This window comes from Schistocerca cancellata, chromosome 1 (assembly GCF_023864275.1).
Source record: "Schistocerca cancellata isolate TAMUIC-IGC-003103 chromosome 1, iqSchCanc2.1, whole genome shotgun sequence".
In the NCBI taxonomy this organism is placed as follows: domain Eukaryota; kingdom Metazoa; phylum Arthropoda; class Insecta; order Orthoptera; family Acrididae; genus Schistocerca; species Schistocerca cancellata.
Genome location: NC_064626.1, coordinates 1,140,292,449 through 1,140,315,737, shown reverse-complemented (window position 1 = coordinate 1,140,315,737; position 23,289 = coordinate 1,140,292,449).

Sequence of the window (23,289 nt, the reverse complement as noted above, 5' to 3'; positions counted from 1 at the left end):
GAACTGTTATAACACTAGGAGCAATGGACGGAAAGTATATTCACATTAAATGCCCACAAGCTAGTGGATCTCACGTTTTCAATTCTAAATCCTTTAACAGTATAATTTAATTTGCCATTCTAGATGCTACATAAAAATTCTTGTATGTTGATTTAGGAACTAATGGGCATTTTGGTGATGCTAGAGTGGTTTAAAAAAACAAACTATGGGAGTGTCTCATTGCCCGATCTATTCTGAACATTCCAGAAGGCAGAAAGCTTGAGAACACAAATATTACAACTCCAATGGTTGTATTGACAGATGATGTTTTTCCTCTGAGTACAATATGAAGCTGTACCCCTTAAAGGGAAACGGGAAGGAAGAAAAGGTTTTCAATTACAGACTGTCATGAGGAAGAGGATTAGTGGAAAGTAGCTTTGGCATTCTTGCCAGTCGTTTCAGGATTTTTCTTACTACCATTAATCTGCCTCCAGAAACAGTTACTACAATTACACTGGCTGCCTGCAAACTGCATAACTTGTTAAGCGAGAGAAGAAAACACATGTACAATCAGGAAACAGTGTCTGCAGTAGTAGTAAACTGCACTTATCTTCAGTCTCAAAGCACTGAGGACCTACAGCGAATGGAACCAATAGTTTGCCAAGCTGCTTCTGAGCGTCCAGTATATAGGGCAGCAGTTAGAGAATGATAACATTTTACAATGGAGCAGGAAAGTGCCATGGCAAGACAATCACATTTCATAATGTAAAAAGTAAACAGGTATACCCACCTCAAGCATTTCTTCGAACGTGGGAGTTCCTCGTTTACTGCCAATTTCTGTGCCCTCTAAATTACAAACACTTTCACCCACCTCTGTGGCCTAGTCCAGGAACTTCAGCAATGGGAACCACTACACTCGTGGACTATAAATGGCCTGTGCACTGGCTCCACTTTTGCTTTTAAGCATCTGCAATAATATTAATAAAAATGTAAATTACTCGTATGTTACATAAACGTTATTGTGTGCTTCAAGTATCTGCAGTTAACAAAATTATGTAAATCATTTGTATGTCATTTAAACTTTACTTGCACAAATAAAATGAAATAAGCACATCGATACGTACTTTCTCGTGAGAGTAGCTTGAGCAGAGACCATTAATTTTCTTTTTTTATAGCGTCATCCATGCACCCGGCGAATGACCTCACCAGTTTTTTTGTAGCTCTCCAGTGTTCTTAATTATTTTTGTACTCAGAGTGCCTCACATTGTAAAATGCCCCATTAGCATTTCTATTAATCTTGTAGTTGACGGCACAAACCAGTTAAACTTCACAGCCAAGTTTAAAAACACACTACTGGAGAGTGGTGGCAGATCGCCACCCATTCACCCCCCCCCCCCCTTCACACCAATGCAGATCCTAAGCCCCGCCCATGGACTGCCACATGTTCCAACATCAAAGTTGTTCATATCACAGATATGCCTGTCGTAACAACAAGGGAGAAACTCAGGAGTAAGTGCGAAAATCAGTTTTTCCGATACCATTGTGAAAAGAAATAGGAATATCTAAATTGAATATGCGAGTTGAAAAATCATCAATAAGAAATAAAAATGGTATCTATACGTTCTTCATTTCCTAAGCTTTCGTCTGCAGTATATCAAAAAAATCTGGTATTTGTTAACTGCAGTGAGCACCAATTTCCGTCAACTCACTTACTATAGAAATTCTGTTGGGAAATATTAAGTGGTAATATCGCCAAGGATGCTGTCCATTATGTCAATTGTCTGAAGTCAATGTTGTGCATAAACAAGGCAAAGTCACTGTCTTGGTTTGTTTCTGATTACAGAATATAAGAGTGAGATAATTTAGAAATGTGTAATGCAAGCAGTCAGATATTTATACCCATGACATTCTTCATTAGTATTTGCATGTGTACTGGGTGAATTTTTACTTGTGAACTCTTATGACTGCTTGCTTATAGCAGACACGAGATTACTTCTTCAGTGTTTGAGAGCTTTAGAGCTGCATATTGTTAAACATTTGTACATAATTTTGTCAGTGTCATTCCAACCCATCTTATCATACTTTAATGTCTGTTAGATATCAGTTTTGACAGCAGTTGGTCACAACAGTCAAGATTAGGTATCTTGTGTATGCTAATTTTATTGAGAGTGTATATCTATGTTTCATTCTGACAGTGTATTGATTCTGTAAATATTGGCGTTTCCACTTTACTGTAATGTATTCACACAGTTTGACAACCCCCTGATAAATGATAAGGGTAGTGAGTATTGAAATGTTTGGGCTTTTATTTGACACTTTCTGACGTGTTCTAAACCATGACAATCATCTCATTTTTGGGTCTATGAACTGAATACAATCTGAATTTAATAATTGGAACAAGGATGCAAGAAACACATTAGCAGAATGGAACAGCATGAAAGAAGTACTACATAGCTTTTTTATGGCCAAAACCAATGTTCTTGATTGCATTTTTTTCCACCCTAAAAACTCTGCAGCATAACTTAAAACGGTGTGAATCACATACACAAAAAGTTTGGGTTTCACTGGCAGCAATACAGTGATTTGGATCCCCTGCAGACTTCAGCCAGAATTTGTAATTTGTCACACACACTGTCTTAATTCTGAAACTTGCCTCTCAGCTAGTACGTTGGTTTACATTCTCTACGTTCTTCTCATTCTTGTTTTGATTGTGCTACACAAATATGCCACACTGAGATCTACTTCTTCCTAAGCTATTCACCTAAATATCAAGTACTTGTGTTTAAAGAATCTGGTGTAAGTTCAGGTGCTGCCATCTTCACCTACATTTTCTGTAGAAGTTGCTGTCACAGGTGAAACCAAATCAGAAAGTTTTCCGTTTTGTAATGTCTTCCAACTTGGTGGAAAAGCAAGGATACTTACTGAGTGCTCACACCTGAAAATATTTAAATTCTTCTGTACTCTTGCATGAACTTTATATGTATTGCAGTTGCATGATTTGACTTGAAATCCATCTTTTTGAAACAAGCACTTCTTTCTTTATTGTTTGCCATAATATGATGTTAGCCAATCCCACTGTGCTTCGTACCACTGTACATTCCATTGTATAAACGTGACATTAACTTCGCTGACAAAAATGCTGACGATACAATGGGAGGGCATATTAGGTGGCACAATGCTTAATAATACATGTGTGTATGCATGAGATATACAGTGTGGTCCATTGATTGTGACCGGGCCAAATATCTCACAAAAAAACTACAAAGAATGAAACTTGTCTAACTTGAAGGGGGAAGCCAGGTGGCGCTATGGTTGGCCCGCTACATGGCGCTGCCAAGGTCAAACAGATATCAACTGCGTTTGTTTTTTAAAATAGGAACCCCCATTATTTATTACATATTTGTGTAGTACGTAAAGAAATATGAATGTTTTAGTTGGACCACTTTTTTCGCTTTGTGATAGATGGCGCTGTAATAGTCACAAACATATGGCTCACAATTTTAGACGAACAGTTGGTAACAGGTAGGTTTTTTTAAATTAAAGTACAGAATGTAGGTACGTTTGAACATTTTATTTTGGTTGTTCCAATGTGATACATGACATGTACCTTTGTGAACTTACAATTTCTGAGAATGCATGATGTTACAGTGTGATTAACTGTAAATACCACATTAATGCAATAAATGCTCAAAATGATGTCCGTCAACCTCAATGCATTTGGCAACATGTGTAATGACATTAGTCTCAACAGTGAGTAGTTTGCCTTCCGTAATGTTCACACATGCATTGGCAATGCGCTGACACATGTTGTCAGTGGATCACTATAGCAAATATCCTTCAACTTTCCCCACGGAAAGAAATCCAGGGACGTCAGATCCGGTGAACATGTGGGCCATGGTATGCTGTTTCCATGACCAATCCACCTGTCATGAAATATGCTAGTCAATACCGCTTCAACCGCACGCGAGCTATGTGCCGGACATCCATCATGTTGGGAGTATATCGCCATTCTGGCATGCAGTGAAACATCTTGTAGTAACATCAGTAGAACATTACGTAAAAAATCAGCATACATTGCACCATTTAGACTGCCATCGATAAAATGGGGGCCAATTATCCTTCCTCCCATAATGCCGCACTATACATTAACCCGACAAGGTCGCTGAATTCCACTTGTCGCAGCCATTGTGGATTTTCCGTTGCCCAATAGTGCATATTATGCCGGTTTACGTTACCGCTGTTGGTGAATGACGCTTCATCGCTAAATAGAACGCGTGAAAAAAATTTGTCATTGTCCCGTAATTTCTCTTGTGCCCAGTGGCAGAACTGTACACGACATTCAAAGTCGTCGCCATGCAATTCCTGGTGCATAGAAATATGGTAGGAACATTGTTGTTGGACGGGGAGGAATGTATTGCTTGGGAGATCTGTTTGCGGACAAGGTCTGCAGGATAGTTGCAAGAAAGAAAAGCACTAGTCAGGTAATTGGTGTAATTGTTGAGGGATTCGTCACTGGAGCAGATACGTTTGCCACGAATACCTAGGCTGTAGGGAAGGGAGCGTTTGATGTGGAATGGATGGCAGCTATCAAAGTGAAGGTACTGTTGTTTGTTTGTGGGTTTGATGCGGACAGAGGTGTGGATGTGAGCTTCGACAATTTGAAGGTCAACATCCAGGAAGGTGACTTGGGTTTTGGAGAAGGACCAGGTGAAATTCAGATTTGAAAAGGAGTTGAGGTTTTGGAGGAAATTAAGGAGTGTTTCTTCACCATGAGTCCAGACCACAAAGATGTCAGTACCGACCACATTCTCCAAGGGACCCTCCTCTTCTCCCCCAAAACCATCCCTTGCAGACATTTCAGGAATTCTCCACATCTAGTGCTGCCTCCCAGTCTTTCTTGAAGAACATCCCAACAACCTCCAACAACACCCCAGCTGAATCCCATGCCATTAAGGAGCTGATAACTGACCGCTCTATTGCCATCCTCCCGGCGGATAAAGGCTCCACAACTGTGGTACTTGACCGTGTGCAATATGTGGCAGAAGGACTGCGTCAACTCTCCGACACCTCAACCTACAAAGCTGTTACCCAGGATCCCATTCCCTCCATCCACACTGAGCTGCAGAAAATCCTAAAAATCCAAGGTCCCTCGTAAGGCCTCACAACAGCTTCCATAGACCTATTCACTCCACCTGGGCCACGTGCCCCTACCTTCTACCTATTACCCAAAATCCACAAAGAGAACCATCCTGGCCGTCCTATTGTGGCAGGCTTCAAAGCCCCAACAGAATGTATCTCAGCTCTGGTAGACCAACACTCCAACCTATCACCCGCAGACTCCCATGCTACATCAAAGACACTAACCACTGCCTAGAATGCCTCAAATCCATTCCAACTCCCCAATAGGGTATCCCAATTGTTGTGTTGCGAATTTACATAATAACTTAACATCTTAGCTATTGTATGATGAACTCTCTCGGTCCGGCCATTAGCCTTCAGATGTAACGTGCTTGTTCTCAATTTCTTTACATGCAACAACTTGCATAACTGTTTTGTCAAATCGGACATAAGGTTTGTCCCTTGATCTGTAATTATAGTTTCAGGTGTTCCGAATTTCAATATCCATTGATGTACCATGGCGTGAGCCACTGTTTCGGCTCGCTGGTCCAGAACAGCTGTCATAGACACATAGCGCGAAAAATTATCTATTATTGTTAAAACATAGCAATTACCCGCTGGTGTTTGCACAAATGGTCCCAAGACGTCTACGCCAAATAATTGTAGAGGTCTATCCACTTCCGGTAGTCATTGCAACACAATTTTCTGATGACTCAATTCCACCCGTTGAGCACACGGAATGCAATTCTTTACGCACTGATTGACACCTTGCCTATTCGTTGACCACCAATAACTCTGTGCTACCCTCCTTTCCGTTGCTCTTCGACCCGAATGACTAGAAAACATTTAATTATGTGCTTGCCTTAAAATTTCGCTTCGCAATATTTCTGGTACGACTATGCGTGGACCGTTCCTAGTTTTACGGTACAATATCCTGTCTTCCACAACGAACTGTCACTGCGAGGTAAATCGTTGACAATCTGCGTCGGCAATTTGTGCCTCCACCCATTCGTTCTTATTTATTCCTGTGCATTCAATGGCACATACTTTACGACTCAGACCATCCGCGTTTCCCTGCGATTTACCCAGTCGATGAATCACTTCAAAATCGTACTCACTAAGAGGCAAAGCCCATTTAGTTAATCTACTTGTTGGGTCTTTAAGCCCTAACAACCACTTAAGTGCTGCATGGTCAGTAACCACCTTGAAACGTCGTCCATACAAATAACACCGGAAATAGGTTATTCTGAAAATTAATGCCAATAACTCCTTCTCGGTTGTTGAGTAATTTTTTTCTGCATTGTTTAGCTGTCTGGAAGCATATGCTATTGGGTGTTCCTACCCATCTATTTCCTGAGATAATATAATACCCAAAGCAAAATTGCTAGTCACAAGATAATATAAACTGTTTACTAAAATCTCGGAAAGCCAAAACCGGACTATATGTTAACAAATTTTTATCTTTTGAAAAGCCTCTTCACATTCTGCTTGTAATCCCTGTGACACAGTACTCGTTAAAGCCTGTGCTATGGTAAGTGAGCGGAATTCACCTTATGAGAAAGGATTTTCGGATAGTTATTCACCGCGTGTACCTGAATGGTGGAAAATCAGACTTACATCCATTCTGTAATAACAATGATCCGTCATGTAAGTTCGAAATGCAATTACACATCAGGATGGAGCAAGAACAACCCAGAAGATGCTACCAATTTGATGATAATACAGTCGCCAGCCTAATTAGGCATTAACTGAGTTTCTTCCCTGTACAAGTTGGTATATATTCATGCAAAACAACAAGTTGTAACACTGCATAATATAGTAGAATTTTAGAACCAGAAAATCTATTGAACTGATAGTTTCACGTTCTGTACTGATATGGAAAACCATGAATACATAACACTACACTGTATTGTTTACTACAACACTTTTATAGTCTGTTAATCTAATTAAAATCGGGCATAGGTTAGCCTAGAAATTGTACTTTCATGTCATGCACACAAAATGTCAATTTTGACAAAGATAAAACACTGATAAATTTTGACTTTTATATTGACTTTAACTTTTGCTGGTCAAACCAATTTAGAACACTTTAGAATTCAAATGAATGGGGGGGGGGGGGACCTGAAACTGTTATGATCACTGTATTCAAAAAAATTGATTACTGAATTTATTATTCATCCAAGATTTCCAGTATATAAGTTACTACTCTTTTCATCCTGTTTACTGCTCATTTAAATGCCTTTAAATCTGTCTCGAAATAATAAACTTCATTACTATATCAATACTAAAGTTATCTTTCGACTTCGTTCAACCTTCGCTATTCATTTACGAGTTCATTAACAAAACATTTCTTTAAACACCATTCTAAGATAGCTAGTTCTGCAAATAATTATTATTAACACAATTTTCATTTTGGGACACTCGGATTGCACAACGTTTGGAAAGGACCCTGTCTAGGTTAGTTGTGAGGATAATTAAATGATGGAAAAGTTCTGGTAAAATTTAAGTTATTATTGCACCAAATAAACACAGTTCACTCTCTGATCCATACAAAAACAGTACTAAAAGTTTAAACCTGCTAGTATCGATGCGGCGGCACGATGGCGAGGCACAGAGCATACATACAACCACAGCTATGGCTCTTGATATATCGGCACTTTAATTCTTCTTAGTGTAGCAATACTTATCCATTTAGTGCCTATGGAATTTTGCCATGCTGTGTGGACGTTGGAACGGCTCAGTGAAGCTATGTCTTTCAGGAGAGCCTCCTCGCTCCAGAAGGTGTTGCTCAAACCTGTGCCAAACTCCAACTACTACAGAGCCCATTGTGCCATGCAGTGCCCGCGCGCATTTTCCCGCGCTCACCTGCCATCCACCTTTTACCGCTCCCTGACAGACCGGGTATTCACCCGAGGTTTTGCATTCTACATATCCTAACACATTGCCTACGTATGGACCAGACGCACAGTTATAATTTTAAACATCTTACAACAGTTTGAACATTTGTTACATTTCAATTCTATTACAATATTACTTGACATTCGACATAAACATTAATATTCACATTGAAACTTGTTTACAGTTTTCTTAACATAATGGCATGAAACAAAAAGAAATGAAATCAGAACATCAATTACACAAGTTTATCGATATGTACAATAGTATAGAGTCGTTGTTGTTACATGCTCACCCGTGAAATTTTGCCCCCTTCTTCAACAACTGTGTGAGGGGCCTTGCAATTTTCACAAATTTTGGAATATACCTCCTGTAAAAATTGGCGAGACCTAAATAAGACTGCAACTCTTTTACTTTTGTATTCACTATCGCCTCTACAAGTTTTGGATTCATACGGACACCCTCCTGTCCTATGATATGACCTAAATAACGGACCTCTTGCAACAAAAAATGACATTTTTTCCTGTGAAGAGTTAACTGTGCTGCTTTCAGACAATCGAAAACTTCACGCAAAAGGCACACATGTTGTTGCACGTCCTTTGAGAAAACAATTATGTCGTCCAAATATACCATACACTGATTAGGTTTCAGCCCTCGTAACACACTATCTAGTAACTGTTAGAAGGTTGCCGGAGCATTTTTGAGTCCGAAAGGCATTCGCCAACACTGAAAATTACCTGTAGGTGTTGACAAAGCTGTCTTCGGTCAGTCTTCCGGAGCGATCTACAACTGGTGGTACCCGCTTCCAAGATCCAAGGTTGTGAAATACCGACACTGACCCAAATTATCCAGAGTTTCAGTGATATTAGGCATTGTGTATGAATCCGATACAGTTTTTTGTTTCAGGAAACGATAATCACAACAAATATTATATGTCTTGCTCCCATCAGGTGATTTTTTACCCACTATTACGACAGGAGCGGATTAGGGACTACTGGTTTCTATTATCCCATTCCAAAGCTGTTGATTAATAAATTCTTCCATGACAGACTGTAAACTTTTTGGAACACGATATGGACATTTATACACCGGTGCTTCATTCCCAGTGGGGATGTAATGCTGAACTAATGATGTGGCAGGCAGTGGACCATGAGAATTAAATAACTCTTTATATTCCGTCAAAAGGTTCTCCATGACTTCTCTGTCTTGCCCTTCTAAATGTGCTACTTTACCCCTTAGTGCGGACCAGCTGACAGACTCTCCCGGTATTGTGTAATCTGCTGCGAAATCCTTATCCAGTTCATCTTTCCCTATTATCTCCAGATTCGCTATTACGATACCCTGTGCTAACTGCACCTCTTCAAGACCAAAATTATCAATACTGACAGACACAACCTTTTTTTCCCCTTCTATCTCCCAAACGTAGGACATGCTATGGCATGTAAAACACTTCATTTTATCCAGCGGCTCATTCTCAGACAAAGGTTCAATGACACACAACGAATTTACTGGCATGCTAGCTCCAACATCTGCCCAGATTATTTTCCCTGTACCCTTCGGTATAGTATCCCGCGTGTTAACCCTAAGGGACCTTGTACACAGTTTAGGTGGCCCACCCGACGTCTGGTCAGTTCCTTGCGACAGTAATGGTTTTTCGCTCGCAGAACCTAGGCGAAATTGTATTCCGTCCAGTTCTACTGTACACCGTTCCAGGTTAACTTTTGCGTGATGCGCAACCAGGAAATCCAATCCGAGTATGACATCATAGCTACTACCAACAACTGGGAGAACTTCTACCTTCACCTGGAAGTTCCTCATTTCCACTCTGAAGTTTAACACCGCTGATCTGAGTGACTTCACCTGTCCCCCACCCACGCCACTTGACGCTCAGCATGGTGGTTTTCATTCTACTTTACCGAGTACATTTCTACTCACCACGGATACCCGAGACCCGATATCCAATAAAAATTTGCACGCTCTGCCCCTCACCAAGTCGATCAGAAAACAGTCTGCCACTGATTCTGCACTAGCATTAATCCTTACCGGGGGTGTTGCACAGTGGACACACCACCCCCTGCCCCGTTTAACTGAGGGGGGTGAGGCCCACCTTGCAGTTTCCTATCATGTTTCTGCCAGGACCCATTGCAATTACACTCCCGATGACCCCAACGTCTGTATTTCCTGCTATACACTTCCTTGCAATCGCATCTAATGTGTCCCATCCGACCACATCTGAAACATTTTATTTCTGCATTAAATACTGCTTTCCTGTCCCGCATCTTTGTTACTGCTTCAACTTCCTCAAACGCCACAGCGATTCCGACTGCCTCATAGAGAGTCTTAAGGAATTCCAGCACGAGGCCCGGCCCAGCTCGCCCCCTGCAGACATGGCAGCTCGTGATGACGGTGCAGCATTGGGCAACGCCCTCCGCTGGACGGTCCTCGGGGACAGCTTCACTGATGACGACGACGTGACAGTGGCCAAATGCCAACACCCACCTCTGATGCCCTTAAATAGTTCAGACCACTGCTGAATCCGCCGGTTACGCGGCGCCGTGTTTATTAGAAGGTTCTCGATGAGTTGGTTGATGCAACCGCGCCACACGCGGCCCACGCCTGCGTAATTCTGCTAATGCTGCATTCAGGCTGTTGATGGCTGCCATGCACGTACACACATACCGATAATCGTTGCAATACTGTGTCACCTGCATAACACGCTGGCCAGCCTTCGTCCGCCGTGAGGCTGGCCCATCGTACACTGAAACACACTAAATCACAATTTTGCACCATATTTCCTAACAATAACTCCTTGTCCTCTACAGAGGAAACTGTGTTTGCCCGAGGCGGAACCTGTCCAAAAACAAATTTATTTGTAAGCAGACATGCACCACATGGACCCAAGAGTGAACTAGAACTTCTTGAATCAATAGTGAAGGTTTTATAGTAACATCACAAGCATTGCAATTTCATATACTACCAAGTAATTTTCCGTTATATACCCAGCGTACTGTGATGCAGCTGTGGGTAAAACAGTATGGGATCACACTGCTCCACAAGGCTACTCTAATTAGTACCAAACTCGGCAAATAAGTTTTAATTTATAATACATACACATTATTTGATATGGAAAATAAATATGGTACACAATGCAATGTGGAACAGTGAATTAGTGTGACGTTCGAAAAAATCATCATTAGCTGTAATGTAGTGCACTACCATGAGATTCATTCTTACATACCTGGTGTAATGACGCAGGTTTGTGCAGGCCACCACTGTGTCACTGCACTGATTGCAGCAAGCAGCTGTTGCAGGATTTCACCATCACAGCCAGCCTCAGTACGCCGGTATGACTACACAGTCCGCAATCTGTGGTGCCACCAAAAAAGTCTAGCATTGGCTCCTATGGGAGGAGTGACAAACTAGGATCCTCACAGACACCAATGCACTTACCGAGTCCCATTGCCAGAGTCTAAAAGCCAGAAGTCCGAGGATGAGGTTTGCTCTCCATATGCCAATGCCACAGCTCCATCACCAGCTTCTGCTGGGGCAGGTTGATGGCACAGCCACCACAGCATGGCCAGTGACTTACACAATTTGGGCCACAGGCCTAGAATGCATATACCAAGGACCACAGGTTAGACGCCCACCAACTGTCTGATGGATGTACGCATTTGAAAAAGTTTTACGATATTTGATAGAAATAAATCAACTAGTTCCAACCTGGGCATGGCTAATTTTGATTGTGTTTCCCAATCAGTGACGCTGCGCACCTGGGGAAGGGAACCCGACAGGCCTTCCTAACAACTCTGTTTAAGATGCCCCGCCATCCAACACCATCGACCTTAACTGACACTGTTACACTAGTATGCTGTGTTGTTACGCTATGTGCCATGGCATAGCATAATTATGTTCCACAGCAGGATGGTGCAAGATGTTGGACCTTGTAAACAAATTTGAAATCATAATCCATACATAGTGTATTGTAAAAGAAAAGTAATATTATACATACATGAAGTTAATGATACATCACAATGTACTGCAATGCAAAGTGGTGCACTACATGGAATTCCCTACCAGAGGGCATGGCAAATTTTGTGTCGCAGCTACACTGACAGGCCATGTAAATAAATTTAAGGTGAGGATCTAGATATAGTAAATTGGAATAGAAAAGTAACATTGTGCATGTATGAATTCACAGACAAATCTCTCTGCATTTCAGTGTGGTACACTGCACAGAATTCAGCTCATACTTGGTGTCCTGCGTTCCAGATCTTGCTGCCCTGCTACTAAATACTTTTCTTCCACACACACACTGACAGGTCATTTACCCAAATTTTATTTCAGGTTCCAGATAGAGTACATTAGAACAGGAAAGCAACATTGTACACATATTAAATAAAAGATAAATCACATCAATGTTACAAACTACATACAATTTTCAGTCACATACCAATTGGTTTGTTTCCAGTGTCTTCTGGAGACATGGAATTGTCCCTCTCCACAGTAACTCCACCACCATTGTTGGGCACTACAAATAAATTTAAAATCAAACTTAAGAGAGTGTTAATGGGTAAATGGCTGATAATGTACATATATCCTGGTGTAGATCTTAATGCACCAGAATTGAGCACATGAGCATTGCAGATATTAAAATATTGTGATGAAATGGTTGCTAATACAAACCTTCACCAAGAAGTATTCTCAATATCCCATGGCTTTCTTCTATATCAGGAACAGCCATAGACATGTGGTGTAAAGATTTCCTTTTCTTGGTGAAAAAGAGCCTCCTCTGTGGCACGAGTTTCCTCCTGCAACTCCTTTCTGGGCTAATGAAAGAGCTGCCACTATGGGTTCTAACAGCACCTACATTCGCCTTCAGTGTTGTCACCAATTTTTTGGCTAGCTTAAGTTCAGCAGTTGACATGCCAGCAATGACTTCCGAAAACACTGAGACAATCTTTTTCTTTTCATCTGACAATGCTTCTTGGGTGTTGCAGGCGGCATTTGTGCTTACTTGGTCTAAAATTGCTTCCCTCTCGTCAGTCACAGACACATCTTCAGCATCAATAACAAGAGCGTCTGACAATACACAATTTTCCAAGGGAACCTCACCTCTGCTCTTCTTTTCTGTTTGGCAAACAATATGAATGTGATTACACATATTTAATTTTATACCGATGAATGCACACTTCACATTTACTGTACACTAATTTACACTTTCAGTGAACATCATTGTCCTTTACAAGGTAGACATTGTTTGATTTTGAAGAAGGTACCTCCCAACCACTGTCTACGTTAATAATGAACTCATCCATTAAAATAGACTAAGTTATCCGTTAAAATAGATTGGTGCCTAGCACGAATGTCTTTTATTTAACTGGTTACTTTTCCTGTAACGATCACAGTAAGGCTATCAAACAGCTTTGCAGTTACAACTAACATCAGTGCAGATATACCTTTGTCCAGTCTTGTGCATACTCTCAAAGTGCATGTTTGTAGTGAGCCCAGCTTGCATCCTGTGACAATGTGCCCAACACTTTGCATTTTTTTTTTTTCATAGGTTTTGAAATAATGACAAAATTCGGATGTATCTGGATCACTATAGAGCTTCTGGAGTGCTTTTTGCAGTGATTCTACAAACACAGCAACATCTCTTACCAGCATTAATGTCTTCACAAGTTTGTACACATCCGTTTTCTTGTCCTTATCGAGAACTTTACTGTTAATGTTGTTCCTCCATGCTCTATCACATGCCAGGTGCATTAAAGTCTCTTTTTAGGAGTCTCTGTTTGAAGCGAAACTGTAGGGTTCTGCCAGATCTGACATGAATACCTTGGGGCAGATCTGTCCAACCTGAGTCTTTATATAGTTGACAAATATATTTAACACATGACTGTCATTCCTGTTAGAAATGAGGAAGTCGCATGGAAAACCTTGCCTCATATTATCCAGTACTAGTATCGTGACAAGTTCAAAATCATAGCCACTTAGGCCACGAGTCCCATCAACACAAATATAATCATTTCCATATTTTGACAATAAATCACCTTGTGCAGTGTTCATTATCATTAACATGAAATCCTCTCTACTCAATTCCGGGTGCTGGTCAGCAATAATTTCTTGTCGCTTACAAAAGAACACACACGGATTATCACTTTCCTTCACTTCTTGTACCCAAACTTCGACGCTGATGGCATCGTTTTGATGTCTGGCTGACTTTGAGGCCAAATTAAAAGAAGCTGCAACGTTGTGCAAGACCTGCATCGTTGTGAGATCTACTCTCTCCAAATTTTAATCCTGCACAGTTGCTCGAATTTTGTCAAGAACGACCGGAAAGAGAAATCCTACAGCAATGTCTGCAGCTATGCTCTTGCGTTCTTGTGCTGTCAGATTCAAATGTTCAAGATCGTGTCCGACACGAGTTGACACAAAATTAACAAGGCGCTTTCCTTCCTTTCATCTCTGCAGGGCACTTGGCGTCAATTTTTTTACTACCTACCATTTTTAAGTGTCTCATCCCTTCACCTTCGGAAACAAACTGACCTGAACGATGGCAAACATACTTACAGGTTGAGTAATCATCACCAAACTTAATGCCGCAGTGTTTCACGAATCTGGATTGTGTAGTGGATTAATTTCTTCTTTCCACTTCAAAAATTCACTTTCACTAGAGAACTCCAGATCTTTAGATTTCACATGTATTTGATGTGCGGCTTGGAAATGTTCAGTCCAACACTTTTTTGACTCAGCTTCAAATGTCCACATCATACACTTCAACCTCTTGTGCTGTTTCATTACGCCATGAACGTCTTGTTGGTGGCGATTCAAACTTCCCCAGCTAGCACTCAAGCTTATTTCAAGGTGGATATTGAGTTTACGTTCAGTTGAAAATTCAAGATTGAAAAATCAACCTGTTACACAGCTTGTTTCAAGGTGGGTATTGAGTTTAGGTTCAGTTGAAAATTCAAGATTGAAAAATCAACCTGTTACACAGTTTACATCAAGCTGTAAAAATTTAGCTTGAATTAAAATAATTTTCCCAAGCTTGAAATAAACTGTAATTTCCCTGGAAGGCTGTACAGCAGATGCGCGCGCAGCCTAGCTTCCATAGACGTCCACGGGAAGCGCCACAAGAGTTTATAAGCCGTGACGTAAGGGTGTTGTCGTGTGTGACGTCATGACGGCGCGGAGTTTGGTTTGAGTGTGGCTGTCTCCAGTTCTGTTTTATCTTATTTTATTTACTTTTCTGAGCCTTGCTATGTTTACGGCCATTTTACCTTTGTGACGCGCGTTAATGGTTGTGGTTTGTTGACAAGTTTGTTTTATACTAGAAAACAGTTCGGTACGTTAATGTTACAAATGTTAAATATTACGTAACGTAAAGTTACGTTTACGGCCATTTTACCTTTGTGACGCGCGTTAATGGTTGTGGTTCGTTGACAAGTTTGTTTTATACCAGAAAACAGTTCGGTACGTTAATGTTACAAATGTTAAATATTACGTAACGTAATTAATTAGGTTCAATAAATTCAGATTAATATTTATATAGCTTAAAACAAGCTGTAAATACCAGGCTGTATTCCACGTGTGTAGATACAGCTGGAGCCAAGCTTGATAAGTCAAGCTTGAAATATAGCTTGAACTCTGCCAACTTTGATGTTTATTTCAAGCTAGAATCCAGCTAACAGGCTTGAATATTCCAGCTTTGATCAAGCTTATATACTTGAACTTTACAGCTGGAAACAAGTTTGAAACCGGCTTACTGTGCTATCTGGGTCATGTTCCTGTCAGTGCTACATATGCGACAAGAGTTTTACTTGGAAAAGACCCAGATAGCACAGTAAGCCGGTTTCAAACTTGTTTCCAGCTGTAAAGTTCAAGTATATAAGCTTGATCAAAGCTGGAATATTCAAGCCTGTTAGCTGGATTCTAGCTTGAAATAAACATCAAAGTTGGCAGAGTTCAAGCTATATTTCAAGCTTGACTTATCAAGCTTGGCTCCAGCTGTATCTACACACGTGGAATACAGCCTGGTATTTACAGCTTGTTTTAAGCTATATAAATATTAATCTGAATTTATTGAACCTAATTAATTACGTTACGTAATATTTAACATTTGTAACATTAACGTACCGAACTGTTTTCTGGTATAAAACAAACTTGTCAACGAACCACAACCATTAACGCGCGTCACAAAGGTAAAATGGCCGTAAACGTAACTTTACGTTACGTAATATTTAACATTTGTAACATTAACGTACCGAACTGTTTTCTAGTATAAAACAAACTTGTCAACAAACCACAACCATTAACGCGCGTCACAAAGGTAAAATGGCCGTAAACATAGCAAGGCTCAGAGAAGTAAATAAAATAAGATAAAACAGAACTGGAGACAGCCACACTCAAACCAAACTCCGCGCCGTCATGACGTCACACACGACAACACCCTTACGTCACGGCTTATAAACTCTTGTGGCGCTTCCCGTGGACGTCTATGGAAGCTAGGCTGCGCGCGCATCTGCTGTACAGCCTTCCAGGGAAATTACAGTTTATTTCAAGCTTGGGAAAATTATTTTAATTCAAGCTAAATTTTTACAGCTTGATGTAAACTGTGTAACAGGTTGATTTTTCAATCTTGAATTTTCAACTGAACCTAAACTCAATACCCACCTTGAAACAAGCTGTGTAACAGGTTGATTTTTTCAATCTTGAATTTTCAACTGAACGTAAACTCAATATCCACCTTGAAATAAGCTTGAGTGCTAGCTGGGGAAGGTTCATTATTTGCAACATGAGATACGATTTCGTACAGCTGCTGTGGGTGCGCGGTGGAAACATGCCGCCTCAGACTCCTCCGATCATTGTAGTCGTTTCCACAAATTTCACACTTAAAAATACTCGTTTTAAATGTTTTAATTACACAAACTGCTAAGAAGTATTAACAGCATAGCACTGCTAGTATGAACAACCGCGGTAAAACACAAAGAACGACGAACAAAAACACATGGACTACAAAAAAACAGGGAACAAGCAAATTCTCACTCTACAAAAAGCGACGAACAAACGCTCACTCTGCAAATCACTACAGTACAAACGCTGTGAAACTCGGAAAACGCAAACGTTGAGAAACACTGCAAACGCGCGCGACCAAAGATCATGTAGAACGCTCTTGGGTGGTTAGGAGGGGGGTAGATGTGGAGTGGGTAAATGGCCAGAGCTTGGGGAAGGTTCGTTTGAGCAGTTACCAGACAGCGCCAGGCCAACAGGCTGTACTGCGCATGCGCAGCTACGATGACGTAGGCAGCCCTTGCTTGGTGCTTGCTCTGTTCATACGCTTTTCGTCGAATTTCTGGTGGAATTTCGTGGTGGGGCATCACGTGACAATGCGCAGCCCTGCGGCATGTTGTTGAGAGGACATACAGAGTTGTACTGAGAGCAACTGTTGTATCATATCCTACCCAAATAAAGGATGCAAATAAGGAGGCATTTCTTGGCCAAATATCATTTCAAAATTAGACTCCACAGCTCGAAGTACCAAAACATTTTGCTATGGGGTGAATTTGACAGATTGTTTTTTAAATTTGTACTCTGCAATAATGTTATGTAGCATTTCCAACAGGTTTACGTCTACGGAGCACTGCAAAAAGCTAGTAGGATGGAATACAAATTTCTTGGAAAAAAATAGTTTCTTGTGTAGCTTACACCGGAATAAAGGACAATAAATTTCACGACTATTTCAAAATGTGCAAAAAATTAACAAGGTTGTCTGTGAGGCAAAGAAACTGTAAAACTGACAGTTTATATTCTACTCTAGGATTAAATATAAAGTCATGTGCTGAGTTAAAACGGTAAAACACGGTATGCTGCCAGTCTACAATTTACCATAGAATGTCATTCTATAAATTTAAGACGTAAACACAAATTTAAGAAATAACTTCTGGCCTAGGGGAAGTACTAGACAGGTGCCTTGTGATCGAAAAACACTTTCACAGAAGGCAGATTTGTAAAATTCTGCTACAGCTGTCATTATATTCGAAACAAAATATTTAGTTCAAAACTACTGACCAAATTTTCCTACTTAGTGAGCTTCAAGTAAATGTTTACGTATGTTCGTACGTATATAGCATTAAGAGATCTTACAGTGTCATAAAAGTAACAGGACATCGGAGACTACTCCAGCCAGCGTGGGAATTTCATAAACCACAGTAAAATGCTTCATTCCGCTCTAATTGCACATTACTATGTCCAGATGCACTCTGAAGTACCTGATATTCAGATTTTCATGTGGTTTTCGTCCTACCAATTTTCTCGGAGGTCCAGTACTGTATTCTCGTGTTTGGTTCTTTATTATGGTATGTCATTCGCCCCAGAAAATGAAAATTTGCAACTTCGTATGTCCTTCAACAACATGCCGCAGGGCTGCACATGGTCACTTGATGCCCCAACACGCACAAAATTCCACCAGAAATACGACGAAAAGTGTATGAGCAGAGCAAGCACCAAGCACGGGCTGCCCATGTTATCGTAGCTGTGCATGCTCAGTACAGCCTGTTGTCTGGCGCTTTTTGGTAACTGCTCAAACGAAGAAAAATTGTTCCCGGTAGCATCTGGCTACTTGCTGCTACTGCTCATACACCAAACAGCCACGCTTCAAGTAGCCAGAAGCGGGAGGAAGGCACTGCTCATACGCGAATTCAGCTCTGCGCATGCGCATGCGCATGAGCCCACTGCCAACTGCTCATAGGAACCATGTACGAGGCTGTCGCTGATGTAGTGAACAGAAGCGACTTCTATATCAAATCTACAGCAAGGCACCAAATTTGATCATGTTTGTTTGTCGTCAAACGAGATTTGACAAAGTTCCCTAATACACCATAAATTTTTCTTTGACACAGAAATATGATAGTGTAACACTGGCCTATATTTCGCTTTTCTCTTTTATCTCGCATCAACACCAATAATGCAGAATTCATCGACAATAATTTATGAAATCTTTCGGGTCCGATTCTGATTTCTGTCACTAAATTAACATGATACCATTCGCTCCTTTTTTGAACCAGCCTCAGAACAATTTCCTGGTTTTCGTTGTTTTCTGATGCTTGCAAACTATAGCTGACGTAAGTGGAGCTCACGCTTTCTTTTGGCTCTTCGACATCTTCACCTTTTAAAATCGCACTGTCAACTGACAGTTTTCGTCAGTGTTATTGATAGTGTAAGGTAGCTTCAATACATTGAAGGTCTGACACACTTGTATTGTCAATAAATATTGAACGAGTGCAGGCCCCTTAATGCATTTCTTTCTACGTGACAGTCATCTGTCATAACTATTTTTGGGCGAAAAAACTGCTGACAAGTCTCCTCTAAATAATCTTTTGCAAACTGAAAGGCATGTATGTAATTTTCTCGGAACTGTTTTGTGTACAAAATCACAAGAACAGACAAAGCGTCAGTTTTCGCTGCAGCAAGTATAAATGTAACACGGGCATTTGTTTGATCACAGGACCCACTTGTATCAAGAAATACCATTCCAGCAGCCACAAAAACTCTGTACATAGTAGGTGTTACTATAACGCATATAGCTGGTTCTTCTTTGGCGAAAATATATACATATATGTCAGATAACGCAATTTTTTTTTTTTAACGTCACTGATGTCTCGTGTCCCGTAGGTTTGATGACGCCTTTGCTCATATAGATACGTATCTCAATGATCAAGTGGATTTTTTTGTGCATTACACAACATAATCTAAGCGTTTTTTCACATTCCTCAATGATAGCCATTTCATTATCATGATTTGGCTGCTATAGACGTGTTGCCATCCTCAAAATAAGATTCCAATTACCTTATAACGTCTTTAGAACAACGCAGTAGGCTCAATGCTTGGGCTACATTGACTCGATCTGGATGATTATAGTTTACTTCCATTAGGATATTCAATCCCCGATTCATAAATGGTGAATTTTTTTACGATGCCTTCGTCACTTTTAAAAATTTGATTCCTATATTTGCTTTACACGTACAGTTTCTAGCTGTGCTTTTCTTTATGTCTACATTCTATTTTCATTCCAGAAGATGTAAATCGTATACTTTTCTAAAATCATATCATACCTGCAGCGAATAACTTCTCATCAAAATACAATTTATTTGAGTTAGTAAGAAAATTTTTCAAAGAAGTAATCACACTTACAAGATAAAGATCATCGAATTTTACATTAATAATTATCATTGTCTCCATCATATTTTACAAGCTCAAAACTTTCCACAATATCACCAAGTACGCCCTTCAAAAGTTCCATATTAACCGACAGCACACGCTAAAAGAGTTATAAAATGTCACACAATCAAAAACAAACATGACTGACGCATGAAAGGTGAGTGGTGTGAAATAAGTGAGCAAACTTCATGGCAATCTTCCATGCATCGCTTCAATCATGTGTCTGGAAGAACCAATGCGCGTGCCTGGAAACGAACACAAGTTTAGAGAGAAGAGGATTACCGAAACAAACCCGTGAGTGTTTCATGCCACTATTGCCTGCAACTGAATACGGGAAAAAGAAGTACGTGGCTGGGGGAGCCATGTGTGTTGGCTGCCCAGATACACCCCCTTGCCCCCATTTAAATTCACAGGATTTTTATTTGTGTGAGCACGTCAATGAACTATCTACAGAGACGTCTCAACGATGAAGCCACTCTAAGATAAGGAATCCAAGTAGTTGTCACCATCATCAGTGCTGAATCTGAAGTATGCGGAGTGGTTAGAGCATTGTGGTATCCTAGCTTACAGGCTTACCATGCAACTGAGGGAGGCCTTTTCCAACATTTGCCTTCAATGATGTGGCGGAAATCATGGATGTTGTTTTTATACGGAAGCTCAAAAGAGCCTTACTTTTGTATCTTCTGATTATTTTACGAACCACACAATTTGGAATATTCTTTTGTTTGGGATTATAGATAAACATCTGTATTATGTACCTTGTCTTCCTATTTTCCATTGGTTCTGTTGTTCTGCATAACACATCAGTTGCACATATTAAACAAAACAATGCAAGGATAAGCATTGGCAATGCCAGGATAAGCTTTAAATCCTCAGTTAAACATTTTCATACTTTTGGACTCGGTTTTGCCCTTGTTTGTGGTAATGGGCGTTATAGACAACACAAATAACTATTGACAACTGATGGTTATTTCACACAAAGCATGTGTGTATGACAAATATTTATGGGAATATGTACAAGCCCTTTATTGTTACTTGTGGGAGAGTGACCCACACAGTCATTAGTCTGAGGCATCCACACCACTTTACCCCTCTTAACAGCCCACACCCTGATCAAGGGAAAACAGACACTAATGGACCGCTTGCACCATGGGTATGTCCAGTATTACCCAACCTAAAAACATAAGAATTGTAATAACTACAAATTATTAGTCTGAAAAAGACATAAATACTGATGTAATGTTCACTACACTGTCCTCAGTTACCAGAAGAAATACCAGCACTTACACACATACATCCTGCAATATATATCCTGATTTACTTCAAATTTTTACATGATACAGTAGTAAACATTAAAACTGGCATAGACTACATATTTTTTTAACCCAGTAATTTCAAGGTTTTGTGGAAAAGAAAATGCTGTGCTGTGAAAGTGTGTGGTTTCGTAAACCATTAGACAAATTGCTTTTTGCATGCATATTGTTTCTCCTTCTACATAATTTCAAACAAAACAGTGTGTACACAACAATGTATTCCTTAGCATCAGTTTCACACAAAATATTTATGACTTATCAGCTTTTGATTAGAATACTACTACATAATCTAAAGCATCCAAAACACTAGAACACTACCCATATGTGGATTACAGCTATGTTAAATACTGTCGCTGAAGCTGCTATCCATATAGAACCAGCACCAGGAGAGGTCCCTCTCATACCCCTTTACCAATTATCTCAACATTTATTTCAAGTCACTTCAATTTCCAATGAAGCTTCCATTTCCGACAACAAGAAACAAGGCTCAAGGTCGAGAAAAGGGGCTAACAAACGGTGTGTGTCTGTGAATGGGAAGGGGGGTTAGGAAATGGAAAGAGAGAGGGAATTTAGTATGCATATCCAATTCCCATACACATTTATCTGTTTCTGAGTTTGCCAGTTAAAGATAAATGCATCAACTGCAAAAAGTCTTACATTAATAATAATTGCAATAAAACAAACCGTGTGCTCATGGAGCACTTACATACTTACTCCATGAGTCACCACTACTAGTAATTAGGTATCTGACTCCACTCGCTTCCAGTAGTATATTTATGAGAGTTCTGGCGCAAAATAGCATATTGGATTTAAAATTCCAGGATAGAAAACAAAATTCTATTTTCACAGGATCTCCCAACCAAAATCTATCTACACCCACAAAACGAAATTTTCATTTAATTAAAAAATAAAAAAACAAAATTTTTAAAATTTATTTGAAATCAATAACATTAATTAGATGTTCTTTATTTGCCTCTTACCTTGATAGATAAAATTTTAGGATTACATTTTATTCTAATTTATCACCATTTGTAAAGATTTTAGTACAACATTCTGGAAGAGTAATTTTAAATTTATCATCTAAAAGTAATAAGACTTCTTCACCGATTTTAGTAGATAAAATTTCAGTTTTTGAAATGACATAAGGTTTATATTTATTTCTGTTCTGATAATTCAGAGAACACTTCCGCACAACCACTACCATAATTGTTAAGTACGGTTCATAGATTTTCAATGATACCTTTTGTCTTCCTTTTGTTGTGGTTTTATTTATATAGAAGAAAAGTAAGGAAACAAATGTTAAAAAGGTTAAGGAGAACGTTTAAATTTTTGAAAGTCTAAAGTTTTCAGTTTTTATCTTCTCTATTTCTGTGAAAATATTTCAAAAGGAAATGAAAACAGGAAGTTAAAAATTCTTTAAACTTTTCTAATTTTTAAGTCATTTATGTAATTAGAGATTTTCAGTGAGCATTCTATGTTGTGAATAATGAGTCAAATACTTTTTACCATACATAACATATGCACTTGTATTATTAGGTACATCTTCATTAAAGAATGCACAATATTTCATAGTTTTATTTAGTGTAGTTACAACTTTCATTCATCTAGACATATTGGTTACATTTAATATGATAACTCTGAATAAAACTGAATAATTTATTTACATTGTTAATTAATTGGATTATTCTTTTAAAGTGTGTAAAAGCATTGTAAGCTTTTAAGAAGTAGTTTGTGGATCAAGATTACATCATTCTTAAGGAAAAACTTAATT